Here is an 18,319-nt window from a genome sequence, read left to right as displayed (position 1 = left end):
TGAGGGAAATATTCCCATTGATTTTTCCTTGGGCTTTCTAAGACAATTTGTACAAGACTGATGATGAATTTGAACAGGTTTGAAAGCACAATCCCACTGAGGAAAAGGGTAAAAGGTATTTCCCAATTAAACTCTTTCATATTAGCTTGCTGACAAAGGGACATAAATTTGAACCCACAGCATATATTAAAATTAGATGAGCTTTTACTGAATATGGTATATTTTCAGATATTTTTTCTTAATTTCACAGACATTTTTCAGTCCTTTCAGACATTTCACAGTCATTTCCATATGACCAGCCAGAAATTCTGCTGTACTCAAGGAGTAACAGCACTGGCAAAGAAACGCTTTCTTTCTTTATTATTCTTCCCTGTAGTCAAGTGAGAACTAAACCACGAAAACATTTCTAGCACTTGTTATTAATGCAAATACTGTCTGTAGGAATTATGATCTACTTTAAAGTTTCTGTTTTCTCTGAAATATGAAACATTTTCAGGGTTCTATGTGAGCATTTTTTCCAATAAGACTCAATAAAATTATGATGTAAGGGCATGATCCTACATCCACTGAAGTTAATAAAAAGTGTACACCAGCATAAACAGCACAGGAAGAAAAGCTAAAAAAAAAATTAAAATGCAGCCAAAACAGAGGACTTTCCATCTAACATCTGGCCTCATTTACCACAAGTGCCAGTCATGACCATTAAATAAAGGACAACTTACAAAATGCCTCCAGCTTCATTCCCTGTGCAACTACAATGTCCATCAGCATCAGCAAGTACATTTTGCTTCAGATGGAAAAGAGTTTTTCAAAAATACCAAGTAGGTATCATCTTGATTTCTCATTTTGCTATTGACCAAATAATAACTATTAACTGCTAACTACTGAATCACTACTAGTTGAGTTTGGATTTTGATTTCTATTATGTAATAGAAGGCTTTGTACCATACAGCTTTTCTTCTGAATCATCTCGTTCCCTTCCCTTCATATTTGCAAATGAACCTATCTGACCAGCAGACAAGGGTTCATACGGTATTGAATAAAGATCCATGACCAATATAAACAATCTTTTAATTCCTTCTCAAAATCTTACCTTCATTTCCAAGAACAACTATGGTAAGTACTTTATATAACACGCCCTTTAAAAACTAGACGATTGAGTTTTGAGAAAAGTCTTTGAAAGGCTTTCCTCATTTAGTATCCATTTCTATCCTGTTTTTTGTGAGGGGCATCACCTTGAAGCTGCTTACAGAATAACAGCAAAGAAAAGGTGGTCACATGTACCCACAGCTATGAGCAATTAAAGGCAGCAGTGACAAGCTCTAGCAAAGAATAAGTTGTCCTAGTTCTGTTTTGCTCCCCCCTACAAAGTGTGCCAACTCTTCTCATTTTGCGTAATCTACTCAGTTAAGAGATCTGAAGTCAAAGGATCCCAAAAGTTGTCTGTCTTTGCTGCACATACGATGAAGTACACCAGAATTTTACCCATTTTGAGTTTTAAGGAAAATGCCTGTACTGACTAGTTAGAAATGCAGAAAGGCACTTGACAGCAGCCAAAATGGGCTGGGCAACATTCCCATCTCCTCCCTAAGCATCTCTTCTTGTCTTCACTTAAAGACTTCAAAAGATGTTTGTTGCCAAGTCCAGGCCTGCCTTTTCCTCGTGCTCTGTCCTGCTCTGCTCCCACCCCAGCTCAAAGGTAAGTCAAGGAAAGGGCCTGCCTCCACAGCCACCAGCAGAAAGAGACCACCACCACCACTCAGCAGAAGGGACAAACTTCAGAGAGTTTAGTTGCTGCCGCCCACCCGGCGGGATCCGTCAATAGGACCTCAGCTCCTCCCAGAGCACAGATCTGTGAACCATATGGCCACTGATCCTCTTGGAGCTCCCCACTTTGCCTCTGATTCCCATAGGTCCCTGGCACAACTTTCAGTGCGTTGGGGAGCGCATAAACTGTCTGCATTCTTACCGGAGAAAGAGGGAATGGGGCAGCAGTATCAGCCTTTTTATACCCAGTGCTATAGCCTGGTCCCTGCAGCGACGAGACTAAGGCATTGAGCAAACACAAGTGCAGCAATAAGCCATAAGAGAGAACATCTTTCACTTTCCCAAGAAAGTGACTTCAGATCTTAGCTCTTTCTTTAAACACTGGGATGCCAGATAAAACCACAACTTAGTAAACTACTTTTTGACAAAACTTTTGCTTTGCATATTACTGGCAAAATGTTGATGTTATTTTTGGTGCTATACCCCAATACAACCTGTTATAAGCCATTTAGTCTACTGAAATGTATGAAAAATACACCATATCCTTAGATTTCAGACTTGCGTTCATTAAGCAAACAGTTTTATACAGGTATAACGAGTAATTAAAATGTTTTTAAATGGTTAAGGAATTTAGAACCTGTCTTTTTAATCCTGAGTGATGATAACTAAAATCCAATTGTTCAAACTTTCCATACTTTTTAACCTAAATCTTCTGCAAATTTAAATTTGGGGGGGGAAAAAAAAAAAGCTGCAGTTAAACCAAATTATCAATGAACTTTAATTGACATACCTTGGCAATTTTTTTTATGTATATGTATATGTATACATATACATACAGGCTACCTGAAGTCAGGTCAAAAAGAAGTAAATGAAACTTCTCTATTGATGATTTCCATTGAAACAATTATACTGACTTTCACGAGTCTGTAGGATAAGGGAGAATGGACCCAAGAGTCAAAAATTAAAGCTAACTGAATATTTAGCCTGAAGGCCAACAACTTTGGTGGCCATCTGCCATAGTAGCTGGTGACGTTTGACACATTGTGCAGCTGCATTGTTTTGACTACCTACTGTGGATACCAAAGAAGCTGATACACAAGGGAAACCCTTAACATCCAGAGACATTGGCACTGATTTAACTAAGCAAATCCTCCAACAAGTCAACGGCAGAATACCTAGCAGCAGCTCAGGGCTAGTTTGTACTGCGCTTGGACAACTGTGCTGCTCTAACAGCAGCATCACCTCCTGCCTAACTCAGAGGTGTTTTAGATGTTACGGATGTTATCCTGGTGTAAATTAAAGTTTGAGTTAACGTAAGATGGAAAGTTATAGTTCATGTAAGATTTAATGATAGTGCATGTCTTCAGATCATCAGGAATATGGCAGAACAATCTAATTCTAAGCCTATTTATGGTCAAAATATTTGGCAATGGAACTAAGGCTAAGAATTTATATCAGAAAAAAAAAATATACATAGGTTTTAAACAGACTAGTAGTACATTGACTTATCGAGTTCAGAAAAAAAGCCAGGCAAACAAAAAACCCTTGAGCAGGTTAAACAGGGAAACACATAAGTAAGATGCCCAAAAATATTTAACTTTGGACCATTTGTCCGTCTTAAGGAAAAGAAAATGTGTGGAAAAACAGAGTCAAATTGCTATTCATTTCTTGATGGTCATGAATGCTGAAACTTTTTAAACACAATCATATTATACTTACAGGGCATTTTGATTGGACAGAATCAAGACAATTTAGATGCTGTAATTTTAAATTACTATGTTCTGCTGAGTACACTTTTTTTAAAGTGGAACTTTAAATCTGAATGCATCAAATGTTCTATCCCTCTGTATCTGTTGAAAATTCCCAACTTGAATTCCACATTAAAAAGTTGACTGTTCCGCTCTACAACGGAATCAATTCATGACAAAATGTTTTTAAAATAACATCACGAAACACCGTGAATAGGAAGCTTCTCTATCTTTTTCAAACTGAGTTAAAATTCTAGTGAAGCAGGTAAATACAAGATTAAATCACAGCATTAATTTCCTTCATTTTTCTGAACACTGGTAATGCTATCCCATTTCTGTATGGACTTTTACAATTTGAAGAGCAGAAGGATGCTGAAAGTTATATATAGTGTGTGAGAATGGAGTATTGTAATTATAGTATACCTACCTTGTGAGTCAGTCCTTAATACCACTACCATACTAAATGCGACAATATACTATCCCTTTTTTTCTTCTCTTTTAAAAGAAACCTAAACGTAACATCAAAAACTTAACAGTTTGGTGTTCTTAAAAAGGCTATCAATCTGTGCCTCAGAAACATCACTCAGCTGTTTATTTCTCAGCTGCAATGTAGGCAAAAGATGTTTAGTTCACAGTTTGACTCCTCACTACTTGCAAGAAGCCCACATGAGGACTTTTGCTTTTGTTTCGTTAATAATAGCACCAGGGAGAGACGAGGTGGTTGTCAGAAGCTTAAGGAGAGCGCTTTCCTGTGGGCTGTTCTCAGCGAGGCTCTGCTCTAACTGGGAAAGCAAGAGAAAGGAGATAAAGATCAAGAAAATGGCAGAGACCAATTAGTCAACGCAGCCTGTCAGAGCAACCCGGCATTGGGAACCAAGAAGCTGTCTCACTGCACATTGAGCCACGGAAACAGCAGGTGAAAAAAATGTATATTTGGGTAAAGTAAAGTAAAACCTAAATGGCATTTCTCACATAAAGAAAATAAAGGGAAGGAAACTACCTTTCGTATAATGTTGTTGAAAAAACGTATCAAAAGAGAAGCACTAACCACCAAGTTGGGATCTGATTAAGACCCTGAAACCGTGATACTGGTATTATGTGGAATATGAAAAAGACATCTAAGAAAATGGGATATTTGGAAAAATACGAGTGCCAAGTACAGCACTGATGTATTTGTCCAACTTTCCTACATAGCGATCTTATCACTTTGCTCTATCTGCCAAAATAAGCTGGAAAAGTAGTACTCTAAATGTGAAAAGTGGCTGCAGCAAAATCCGGCACATAATGCCTTCTCACAGAAAACCCGCTTAAAGTAGGGAAGAAAAAAAATTTAAGATTGGGGAAATTATGGCAGGAGGTGGTGGTTGGGAAACAATGTTTAAAAAAAAAAAAAGATAACAGCGTGTGTGTCTACCAGAGCAGCAGTTTTGAAAAGGAAGAGGAAAAATCCCAAACCCACCTCTGAACCAATGGTCCAGGGCTAGCACCCCAGTAAAGCTAGGGTAAAGACATACTCAGATATTTAAGAACTCTGCAAGAGGAGACTTGACTTCTGTGTGCAGCATTCATTAGCCAAATAATAAAATGAGGCCAATACACCTAATTTTTTTTTATTTAATCACTGAGGGCAGAAAAGACAAAACTGATTTGAGCTCACCAGTAGTAAATACTTTCATTTAAAGAACTAACTTCTATGAAACAGTTCTTGGAAGAGAAGTAATTAATTTCAAAGAGAAAAAATATACTTTACAAAATTAAAGGACAAATAATGGGGTTGAGTAACTACTAGAACAATCAGTGATTCCTCTTTGCAATGATGTCTTGAAGAAACTCCCTGCTTGTCTATGCCCAGTCAGATCAAAAGTTGTCTTTCACTGAAAAGTTATTAAAACTTACTGGACCTAAACCATCCTTCCTTGATCTCTTCACAAAGCCAGTTCTAATCCTGCTTTAACTGCATGAAACAACAGTTTACTGTTGTTACAGTGCATACAGGAATGGCATATGACTAAGAAGGCACAACACTGTTCTCCCTCTATTTATTTATTTGCCTGTTTCTGATCTGCAAAGTAACAGATAAAGTGACACCGTGGATGGAGGATAAATGCTGAAACTAAGCTCACTTCTTAAGAAGTTGTTAAAATAGAGTATAAATGTAGAACACACAAGTATCAATTATAAATAAAACCTGTCTTAAAATGCTCCCTCTATTTATTCCCCTGCTTCTATATTCCCTATTCCCCACCTATATATATTCCCCACAGTGACATTCTCCATTTCCAATTCTGCTCAATGGAAATAATTTGAATAGGGACTGCCTTCGAGGTCTTCCAGATTTAGCATAAGATAGGAAAACAGATTCCAAGTATTTTGACTCATTCAAGCATCAATAACAGTTGCAGGTGATGGGGGAGGGGAAATCATGTCAAAGCTGGAAAAAAATCCACTTCAAATGCTTGAAGCTGTTGTTCAAGTCATGCTAAATACATTATGTGATAGTAACCATTTTTTATACAGTTTCAAAGGCTTGGCTTTATTTGGCACTTTAGTGATTAAAAACTTAGCCTTTTAGGGCCCTAAACGGCTTGAAAAATATGCTATACTATTTCACAGAAGTATGGACTGAGGCAGTTAAAAGAGAAAGAGCATCTTACATCCATGGCTGTCTCTAAAATTAATTTAAACATCAAATAGATGCAAAACCCCATACACATACATATTTAAACCACTCTTTCAAAATATCAGGACATCTGTCTTGTAGGAGTTATTGCTCTTGGTGAAAATCCTCACAGCAGAACAGGGACTTCTGATAATTAGTTGAGTCAAAACAGGCCTACATATTACAAACAACAGAAAATAAAACCCTTTCTTACTTCTGCCTTGTACATTTTGGGTTGTTTTTGTTCTCAAACAACAAGGCATTCCCATGGTGGTACCCTGTAAAGCTGAAATCTCTCCTGTGCCTTTCAATCACAATATCAGAAGCACATTAATAATGTTATTTCTGAATCAAAAATTTCCTAAGTTAACTATAGAACTGTAAAAGTGGTATCTCTTATGATTAATATAAAAGTAAAAGACACAAGCAAGCTACAAGCGTGCAGCGGAAGTGCTACCACCCACGATTAACCAAGTAGAAATTAGTATTCTCACATGGTGCTTCATTGCGCACTTGCAAGAAATAATACCAAATAATTCAATAAAGGAGTAATTAAAAACCTGCCCCAATTCTCCTGGTACTGTGGCAATCATGCTCCCACAACCTCGCAGCTGAGCACGGAGAACTCAGCTGCCTGCACCGCACTGCAAAGAAACAATCCACCCACCACTGACTCCTGCTGTTTCATAGGGGATCCAATTACTGATATCATTCTGACACTAGAGATTAGCTGATTGCCAGTTCAGTGTGCTTACAAAATCTTATGTGTCACAGGAGGCCCTTTACTTGTTTCTGTAAGACAAACAGTGTTTTTTCTAAATCTATTAAAAACCCACTAGAATATATTCTCTCTCATGTGTAGCACTTCAGCCCCATCCTGTTGGGCTCAAAGCAAATTCCCCCTTTAAAATTGCTGTAGAACTAATGTGTGCTGACAGCAGCGGCAAAAATACGCTTTTAATTGTGCTTTTCAAAGAAGAGACTTAAGAGAAGCAGGAGCCACATATGCCACTATTTTAGTACTCAGAAAGACCACGGATCTATTTGAAGTCCGAGATCACAATTAAATTTTTTCCTAATTAAAAAATATTGATAGAACTTTGCATTCATCTTTTTCCAAATCTAAGAGCACGTTGGAACAAGCGTCTGTGAAAAACAATGGTTTGATTTCTGTTAGAAAGTGTTTTTCTAATCTCCATTGCTGTAAATAAAATGAATTAGGACTGCATAACATCACTTGGTTAAATTCTGTTATTAATCAATGAAACTACATCCATGGGGCTCAATATTATTTTCCCATTCCAGCTGTTGAACCGAAACAAAAAGAAGAAATTGAAAGACAAACTACGAGTAGGGCAAATTAATATCTAAGCATGAAAGGTCAGATGCTAAGAAAAATGGGGAAGACAGACAATGATGAGCAAGAAATATTTCTATTTTCTCACCATCAACACTGGTATACTTACAGGCAGACATTCTAATGACTCTGCTGATTATTCAAGTGTCTAGACTGTATCTACATATGAGATACCAAGAATACCCTCTTTAATGCTCCGATGAACTTTACCATCCGTTCTAGAAAACAATGTCTTCATCAGCTGCGACCAGACACATTATATTACTTTGAATACCGTAGGATTTTACTGTAAATAACACCTTCTACAGAGAATAAAAGTTTAAATTGATGTAGGAAATGATGTAATGCCACGTAGACTCAGAATGAAAGGGACTTTATTTTTTAATGCTCCTACATCCGAAAAAAACAGAAGGGCATTTTGCAACCCCCATTTTAATTAATTTCATCAAATTTTCCTTAAATAAAAGTGGAACTTAAGCCATAAATTTCTGAGGTTCAATTTTACCCAATGACAATATGCAAATTTTGTTTCAAATGATTAGAAAAAGACTTCATTCACAACATATGAACAAAGAACACTGGCAAATAATATAAAACCAGGGTTTAAATAGTATTAAAGAGACATGCTGCATTTTCACAAGTCAAATCCAAATCTTGTTTGGATTTAAGTATTCTCTTAACACCCTTCTTGGGAAAAGAAAGCTATGGAAACTTGCTGGTGGAAAGTATATTAAAGCTTTATCTTATACCCTAACAAGAGTAAAATAAGACATACAATCATAAAACAGTTTAGGGTAAAGAAGCTGTTTAATTTCAGTTTCTAACCTCACTGGGTCCCTAGCACAGCATAAAACCAGACCTGGGCTAGGCAGGGTGCGTAGGGATGTCAGGAGGCCATCTCGCCCACCCCTCTCTGCTCCTGAACAGGATCACTAACCTGCCTCTGACAGATGTTTGTCTGACTCATTCCCAAAATCTCCACTAGAGATGCTGCAGCACCTCCAATCAATCAGCTGCTGTCCTTCACTAACCTTACATTTGCAAAGCTTTCCCTAATGTCTAATTTAAATCTCCCTCACTACAATTTAAATGCATTATTATTCTTGTCCTGTTCCCCATAGACAAAGAGCACAGTTTATTACTTTCCTCTTTGCAGCAACCTTTCATGTACTTGAATCTACATCTTAAATCCTTTCTTCATATTATTTCTTTCAAATTGTGGTTTTTGTGAAAGTTTTCTAGAATGCTGATCCTCCTGGTTGATTTTCTTTGGTCTTGCATGAAAGTCATGGACCAACTACAGTATGATATGCAACTGTAAAGACACTGTTAACTTCCACAGCATTATCCTCTTCACTGCCAATACACACAAATGGCACTTGCCTACTGCACTTAACACTTGCCGAGTGCTGCTGTTTTTAAACTAAAACTATCCCTCAGCAGTTTTTACTAATAAAACTGTCAAATGGGCAATAAAAACAAATATCTGCCTAACTTAAAGTCATTTGAACAAAAAAAACCCAAAACCCAAACCTCATTAGTTTAAATTTTGCACTCTGTTTTGTGGTGTGACTTACCTTGCGTCATTATATCACCTATCCAATGCATATCGTTTCCAAAGTGTATTGTTTCCTTAGCTAAGTACTTAGTGGGCTGACAGACATTTCACAAAGACCCATTCTGAGTCGCTATTTGAAAACAGGGGGCACAAAAATAAACATCATGCGTTCATACACCTCAACAAAGTTACTTCCATTAAGCAAGAAATACAAGGAAGTGCAATATATTATGAAGATAACTGGTTCCTTTTGAAAGAGGTGACAGTGACAGTGAGCTGTAAGCAATAGGGATGTACTAGATCAGAGGGATTCCCTTGCTCCTCGTATCTCACACGGGTTAGGTGTGGGCTCTTGTTAAACATTACCAGCCAAACTTGATAGCCAGTGTCCCCAAGACAGGGCTGCTGGGGCATTGAATCTAAATCACCAAAATAAAAGTCATGATATCACATGTTAAGCATAGGTGATTCCTTATTAAGTGTTAATTTTAAATGACATCATTGAATGATGTCATCTGTCGTTAATGAAACAATAAGCCTCTGACTACATACCCTTCACCAATTCAAAGTCTATCACTAGTGATTAGGAACAGTGATTTTTTTTCACCGAAGCAATATTATTCTGCTTCGACGCTCGCGCTAAGTATTTCACCATACCGTATTGCCCGCGCTGTGACACTAGCAGAGCGTGAGCATCCCTGCACATTGTTCGTTACTAGTCAAAGCTACCCAGGAAGCCTAAGCAGATGTACTACAAAATAGAAATGTATGTATGAGATAACACGTTCCACACAGGTTTGCCATTCTGTGGCACTAAACATTTCCAACCATTTATCAACTGTAGAGTTGCTATTTGCATTTCGTACTCTATACTTGAAAGCATCACAGCTGCCTGTGGCAACAAAGGAAATGCAAAACTTGTTGGAAGAAAATAAATAAAACAAAACTGTTTCCTATGGGACAACTCAAAGTCTCACCTCATCATCCTGAGACATCAGGGATTCTGTGTTGCCTCTGTTTTTTATTAATAATGCAGCAACAGTCTTTCAACCACTCTTTCTGAAGAGGAGCTTTTTCTTTGGAGGCAGTAGGAGTCATGTGATTACCTCACTCATCTAGAGTCAAAGGCTAAAAACTGATAGAGGTTCTCACTATCAACTAGTCTATAATTTGGCACCCAGAGAAGCAGTAATAAATGGGTGTTTATCTACTCAATGGGGAATTTCATTTCACTCTCCGCCCCTAAAGTCATTACCTGCACAACAGGAATGAACAACAGAAATTCACAACATAATAAACTATTACAGGCTTACTGCCTAAATTGCATCTCAAAATAATTTTCTGTACCGGAAGCTATAAGCAAACTATAATCCACTACAAGAGAAGAGAACTTTGTTGATATGATGAAACAAACGGTATTTGCATCTCCTAAGAGCAGAGAAATGTCTAATACTCCAGATAAACAATGTCTGCTGTTCTCAGTATTGTTTTCCTTGGTGAAAAAAACCATTAAATATTCCTCATTTTTTTTATTAGAAAACATTTGAATTAAAGAGTGTCATTAAATAAAAATTGGATAAGACTATCTAACTGAAAGTTGAAATACATTTCCTGTCTTGTTGAGAAAAGCTTATGTGCTTGACAGGGTAAGTAATATAAAAATATTGTTCAATCAACTTGGTGTACCGTTTACACTTATGCTTGGAAACCATATTGCCAGTAAGAAAAGAAATAATACTTTTAGCGTAATATCCAGTTAAAAACATGCACAGTAACTTACTCTGAATAATAAAATTTATTTTTCTAGACTTGGCAGATTACTAGGGAAGAAATGAAAATATTTCTGAATCAAAGAACACTGAAAATGGTACACAGTCAAAAGTCATATTTTTATTCAGTTTTTTGTGAAATGCATTGTGGTACCATTTAAAAACTAAGATATGAAAAGCTAGCACAGTTTCAAGTAATACCTCTCAAGTGCCTTAATCTTAACAACCTAGTTTCTAATCAGTGTTGTATTTCTTCAAGCATGAAAAGCATAATCTTTTTTTTTCCCTTTTTTTACATACTGTGGAGGTGTTTCAGTATAGAAATCTAACATTATCTAGTCCATTACTGATATCACTGAAGTAGCTGTGTAGTCATCCTGTGATCCTATGCAAGAAAACACAGCAAGAAAAGTAGGTAGTCATTAAAGGAGCAACAGAAGCCACTTACATAAATTACTGTACAGTAATTCAAAAGAATATAAAGATAAGAGATGTTTGAAGCTTATGCTTCTTTGTTCTTTAAGCCTTGAATGCATTACCTGCCCAAAACTTGGGGAAGAGACCACGAGGTACCTCCTGTTTAAGTTTAAGCGAACAACTCAGTGTTTCTGTGTTGTCTAAAAGAATTTTTTATTTTAGGCAGCTAATTTGGTATCTCTACTGCTTCTTACTACTTCAGAGTGACTGGATTAAGTAACTCCTTTAATGTTAAAACAGGCAATACACCATTATAGCCCAACATGCTTTTTTTTTGTTCTTTTAACTCACAGAGAAAACTGGAGGCGAGAAGTACACAATCCTTTCTCCAACCAAAGGAAAGGAATTTCTTCTAAAAACAAGTTTGTTTTTATGAAAATATTATAATTCCTTTCCTAAAACCTACCAACATGATAATTTACACATTTTAATTTTTTTCAGTTTATAAGGAATTAAAGACCACTGAAAGAAACAGACAGCTCCATAAAATTTACAGTGAAAATCAAGTTCTCATCCCAGAAGGCACCAGCTACGTGCCTGAGATGCACAGCTCCCGCCAGTCTGGGTGATTTCAGTCACCGTCAAAAGCTCACACACTGGACTTTTCCAGTCCTGTCTTTAGGTTCAAGAATAGTGACAATGAAATTATTTCACATTATCCAAATTATTTCTCAGGCAATAAAATAAGTTAATTTGATGTTTCTCTCCACATGTCAGTGGCCAGTGTTCTCCACAGTGATGTTTACTGTTGTCATTCTCAACAGAGGACTAAAACAAGATGTACACAACTTTTCTCTACAAATCTCAGAGTGTTCCCACACCATCAACATTTTTACTCTGACAGAGTAGAGTGCAGAAGTCTTTTTCCCCCTTTTTTGTGCACCTTTGGCTAAAAGAATAGTGGATTTCAGTCTTTAGCTATGAAGCATGCACCTTTCTCTGACAATAAAATTGCAAAAGCTTCAGCTTGGACCTAAGCACAATCGCTTAGAAAGAAGAAGAAACCAAAATTCAAGAAAAATATTGGAATTGTTAAAAAAATATAAAAATGTATATATCTCCAAATATGAGGCCTGACTAATGTTTTATCAGAACTTGACTCGTTTTTTATCAGAACTTGACTTTCACTAATCACTGACTCGTGATTTATCAGAAATTAATCTACGTTTGACATCAACATTCTCTCTGTGTGCTCTCCAGTACTGACTATCTGACACTGAACCTTTACTAAGAAGCCATCACAAAGGCTGAGGGAGATACGGAAAGGTGCAGCAGAGAGCAGGAGAGAGCAGGATGGATCAGACCTAAACATTCATCCTTCTTGTACAGCTTGAGCATTTATTCTTGCGCTAAGACTTCCAAGAACAACAACAAGGAGCAGAAAAAAATCCCTGACGTTAATAATTACTTCAGAACATACTAATTAATTGTGCTCTGCCGGAACAGAGAGTGGACAACCTAAAATTTCAAAATCTTCAAATTAACTGTGTAAGTTAGAAGGCTGCGTGCGCTATGGAGGGCAAGCACTGACATTTATTTTGTATAATGGTGCATGTCTTTGGGGTAATTGCCACTGGAATATTATCCCACTCTACGTGTCAAACATTAACGTAAAATCAATAAGGAGCCATGTTCCCAACATTTTTCACGCACCTGTGTTACCCCCCCGGAGGGTTTTGCTGCGCTCGGCGCCGGGCTCCCCTGGGATGCGGGAAGAGGCTCGCCGCAGCCCCGCTGCTCGGCACGGCCTCGCTGCCGAGGGTCCGCGACAGCTCAGAAAGCCCCCGGCATCTGTGGAGTGAAAGCGCAAGGTGAGACAAAGACAATTTCTGGTAACTTTGCTGCTCTGTCAGCAAATCCTGAGAAATAGAAAGTGTAAAGGTTGTTTTCCACAATATAGGTGACATCCTAGTTTGAAATGACACAGTCGGAGTTGCTTTGTGACAAGCCTGGTATTAAGACATGACAGAAATAAACCCACAAGAACAGCCATCCTGCCAAATACACTTAGACTCACATAAAAGCTTGACTTGATAGCCCACGATTAAATTTTTTTCCAAGAATGTGGTTTCCTTTCAAGCTCATTATAATTTAAGCTTTTCTTTACTTCAGTAAAGACGGGGAAGTTTTGAACCTACTTAATTTGTGTTGTTGGGTCATAGCACATGATGTGAAGTCATCTAAAACATGATGGCCCATTTCCTTACTGCAAGAGACCTTTTCTGTTTTAATCAATGCTCGCAATGTTTCTGAAAACAGATTGCAACTCTTCAAAGACTTGAGAGCACCTTACCAATCGCTGCACAGACAGGCCATTTCACCAACCACTGAAGTGCAACTTCGTTCAGGATGGCTGGTAGAAGAGGGTGGGTGTAAGTTATGGGCCTATGACTAAACAGGAGTTTGGCTAAAAGTAAGAGCTTACCATTACAAAAAGAGCAATGATGTGTTTTTGTAGCTGAGAGAATCCTGGATTATAGGTGCTTATGCGAACAACCTCCACAGAAAAAATCTCAACAGAGCTCATGCTATAGGCTTTATAATGATGAAGGACCAAACGATCCCTTCTTGGAATCAAACCCATGGTTGCAGACAATATAAGTGTTTCAAAAATCAATGCTTAGATACAATTCTCCCCCAAAGGTCAACTGGTGAATGTAGGACATTCCTGCTGGCTTCCCCACCACTGAAACATGGTCAGAGAATGGAGTATCTCAAGCAAAAATTACTGTATAATGAAAATAGGGAAATTATATATATATATGCAACATGTAATCAGGCTAAAACATTATCAGCACTTCTTTATATTAGCCAATAGTTTCAAAGTGCTAACTCAAAACTCCCCACCTAAACCCCACATGATCATGAGCTGAGAAGTTTGCCCCTTCCTATTCCTAACGAAGAGGCATGGGAATTCCTCTGCAGTCTATTGGAAATCTCATTTGTCTATGTAGTGGTTCCTCCCTGAGAAAAAGAGAGCTATTGAAAGAAACAATTCTGCTAGTGTTAACTGGCTACAACATTAAAATTTTTTGGCCTACATGAACAACAAATTATTCCTATATCCAAATACAGCAGAAATACAAACTGCAGGAAACAATTCCTCCAGTCCTCATGGAATATGCATTAAAAGGTTCAACAAAAGATATTACCTCAGATTGTACATTTAGTATTAAATTATTGATGAGCTACTTCTATTGTCGTTTGTACTTGAGTTACTAGAAATTAAAGCAAACACTAAACTTCTAAATACAGCGTGCCTGGAAAAAACGTATGTTCACAGGTTCCAGGATTCCCCACAGTCCCGAAGGCATTTTCATAACCTCACAGGTATCTTCAAGTCCTAGAATTTGCATTCTGCTTCCCAGCTCAGCTTGCAGATGTTTAAAAATACATGCAACAAGACAACTTGCTTTTGGCTACACATCTAAGAGGTTCAAACATCTGAATTATTCTGTCTGAGGTCAACGACGATATATGTGCCAAATTAGGTTGAAATTCAGCCGGGAAGAGCTATGAAATACTAAGATCTTTGGTGCTTGGGAACCTGTGCCTATTTCTGACCAATGCACATCCTCTCAGATCTTCCTCCAGGAAAAGGACGTATTTTCAGGAACGAAATATGAAATACAAGCTTACACCTTATGAATCTGTAGGCTTCAGTCATTTAAATTTTGCTGTGCAAACAGATATAAAATGTGGATTATAACAGCAAAATTTCATAACAGTGTTCATTGGTTTCTGGAATTCTTGAAGACAAAGGATGTACATGCCATCATATGCCCTCGCATGCCAACAAGATTTGCAATAAAGATAAAACACAGGCTTCCCTGGGCTTTAACAATCTATATCTCTATATAGAGATATATACTCTTTAATATAACCAGAAAATATTTTCCAGGAGTTCAGGATCAAGGCATATATCCTGCTAAAGAGGTATACGCCCAGGGTAATTCCACCAAAATGTTGTTATTCTGTATAGATATAGTACTGATTATATATATATTTCAATATAATTCAGCTAGTTAACAGGAGAACTAATGTTCATCCCAAGATTTATGGATTTTTTTTTTTTTTGCACAACTCAAAATTGTGAACAAGTAACGCAAGTAACTCTTGCGATTCATACTCTAAAATAATTTCACATAAATTTCTAAGTGATGGGTGATATTTCATATAATAACTATCTCCTGAAACATTTCAACACAATTAAGGTAGAGCTAAACAGAACTCAGGTGGTTCTGCTCTTCAGGGATTCACACTTAAGTAAATTCCCAACCTCCAATCTAAAAGCAATCTTTGCTTTCTCTTCTCCTGGAATAGACAGCACCAATATTAAAACTATTCTTGGGAAAGGACAACTTAAAACAGAATTATCCATAAATGAAAATGCTAATGACATCAGCATTTTTTTCTTTACTAAACACACTAGATTTCAAAACCCAAGTAGGAATTTTCAATATCTAAAGTAAAGTCAACTAGTTATCTGCCTTCAGTACTGTTAATCTCTCTCCCACTCACCCCAGCCCATCCCCACCAGCTCCCCAGTCTTATCTTACTTCTCCTTCCAGGAACAGAGAATAGAAAAATCAAGGAACAGTGGAGAATGGACTGAGATGCACTTGTAAATACTTGTTTCAATCCTGAAGAACTCAACAGTATAATTCACTATGTGCTGACCACATTTTTTCAGAAATAATCAGCATAGTACCATAAACCTGGTATGTAAGCCTCAAATATGCTTTAATGGACTGATTGAAAAAATGTCCGAGATTGCCATCTATCAAGAAGCTACAGGAAAAAAGAATTTGTGTAAGAAGTTATTTCTGGTATTTGATCTGGTGATTGATCTGGTATTAACTGAAATCAAAATCTAAATAGAGTATATCCAACCAAAGTCCTCTATCTGTACCAGTATGAAATTAAAAAGAAAAAAAATAACCATCGTCCTTATCAGGGAAAGAAAGAGAGTCAGAATCTACTAAATCCATCTTGTTTGACACACAATTATGTAAACAAATTCACAATGAAGCTGCTTATGATATAACTTTAAAGGACACAAACCATCACAAAAGTAGTATAGAATACTGTGGCACGTGGTTTCTAGAAATATGAAATTGAAACATCAGTTGGATCCATTCTGTAAGCTGAGCGTGCAATGATAAATTCATAATTCAATTCCTACCCGAGACTTGCAGAGCTGCTCAAAAAGTAGAAGACTAATAAAAGATCTGACCTCCCTGATCGCTACAGGCACCTAGTGAACATATGTGCACTATCTCCTTACCCAAGTCAGAGTGGATCCTGAATAATATAATTTGAGAATCTATTTTCAGTGCAACCTTTAAAAAAAAAACCAACCCCCCCAAAAAACCCAGAAATATACACTGAAATTAGTATCTCCTATTTCTGGAGAAAAAAATCCAAGGTCCCTAACCTGCAAGAATAGTTGTGCCAGTACCCTGAATGCTGTCCTTGACCATGGCTCAGAGCAGGCAGTTAAGGAAGAGTATAAAACCAGGACATATTCCTCCTACTTTCTGTTAAATCGGAGATTTAAAGATGACTTGAATGAGCAGACTACATCCGGACAGTTATGCTTTATAGCCACCATGGAAACCACCCTCCATGAATCTCCCTAATTCAATTTTTAACTCATTTATACCTTTGTCCTTCTTAATTTCCTCTGGCACTGAGCTCCATAACCCAACTTCACACTGCCAGGAAGGGTTTTAAAACTTGCTTTTGCTGGGCAGGCAGAAGAAACATTAACTAGCTCTTCTCTGCTCACCTTCTCCTCATGCATCCTGGTGGAAGGCGAGCCAACTCTGAACTAATTGTACCATAACAGAGAGAGATTTCTCTTCCTGCCCCCCCGCCTCACCCCCCCAATCTTATTTCAACCTGTTCAGCCTGTTGTGAACATAGCAGTAAATCTCCTGTTCGAAGAAACTCCCTCTTCTCCCAGCACACTCCTGCCAGGAGACTCATGACTGCTCCAGCAGTCAACTCTGATATGTCATTTTGGTCCGTGAGTCTTTCAGTAGCTCTCTTCCTGAGCTGACAGAGGTATCTAAATTAGCCATAATATTTGTGAGCATTAAAACAACCATTCAGGAAAGCCCTCTGACCTGCTAGCTGATTTCTTTATTTTAACGTATGTTTAACCTGCCCAAAACTGCCACTTTATATACAGTCCCAAGAAAGCCTGGAGGCTCAGGGACTTGCTCAGAAGTGGCAAAAACACTCCTAGAGGTGAAGTGCATTTACCCTGACCCCTACCAAAAAGAATAAAATGGAGGAAAAATAATTTTATGGAGGATGACAAAGTCTAAAAATAAGACACAATTTCTTGGAATTTGAGAGAGCTGGTGCTAACTGAGCTTCTTTGCCTGAACCAGTGGCCAAGGAAACACATTTGTCTGTATTTCACCAGATTCCATAAACCACTTAGCCTGATGCAGAAGTTATGATAGTTTTAATGACATGACATTAAGAAGGGAAAAAAGTAAGATTGAATAGTAGAAAACACCATCAGTTAGTGAGATTTGTTAAGCTAAGAAACAGTCTTCTCTGTCACTGCAAGTAACATTTCTGAGAACATTTAAAGCTAAGAGATAGAAAAAGCATTTAAAGAGATAATTCCACATAGGGAGAAAAAATAAAAAATAAAAATTAAACAGACCTTCTAACAGGTTGCTTTCCACCTGTAGTATCAGTGATTCTGTAATAGAAGCTGTACAAATCTGACCTCAGCCTGAAACAACCTCTACAGAGTTGCAAGTGCTGATGGATGGCTATCATATACTCACGGGGTAGAACAGGGATAATTCGAGGGATGAATGAGATTAGCTCAAGGTACTTAAAAGCCCCCTTCTCTCTCTCTTTCTCTCCCTCCAAGTGCACTATCTCGCATGAAGGCAACATTCCAGAAGAACAATGAAATTGGTAAAGCAATAGAGGGAAACCTCATGAGGATGGATT

At 37.6% G+C, this 18,319-nt stretch overlaps 1 long non-coding RNA gene across 1 annotated transcript in view; it reads right to left on the bottom strand.

The window, feature by feature from the left end:
* Positions 1-11,047: 11,047 nt before the first annotated feature.
* Positions 11,048-18,319, bottom strand: part of LOC142085346 (uncharacterized) — a 33,608-nt gene continuing 26,336 nt past the window's right edge. The window contains exons 4-5 of the long non-coding RNA XR_012674635.1: positions 12,989-13,126; positions 11,048-11,243 (exon numbers count right to left, since the gene is read on the bottom strand). This is a non-coding gene — a long non-coding RNA (uncharacterized LOC142085346). The remainder of the gene's footprint in view (positions 11,244-12,988; positions 13,127-18,319) is intronic.

This window comes from Calonectris borealis, chromosome 1 (assembly GCF_964195595.1).
Source record: "Calonectris borealis chromosome 1, bCalBor7.hap1.2, whole genome shotgun sequence".
NCBI lineage: Eukaryota > Metazoa > Chordata > Aves > Procellariiformes > Procellariidae > Calonectris > Calonectris borealis.
This window is presented reverse-complemented; position numbering and strand designations above follow the sequence as displayed.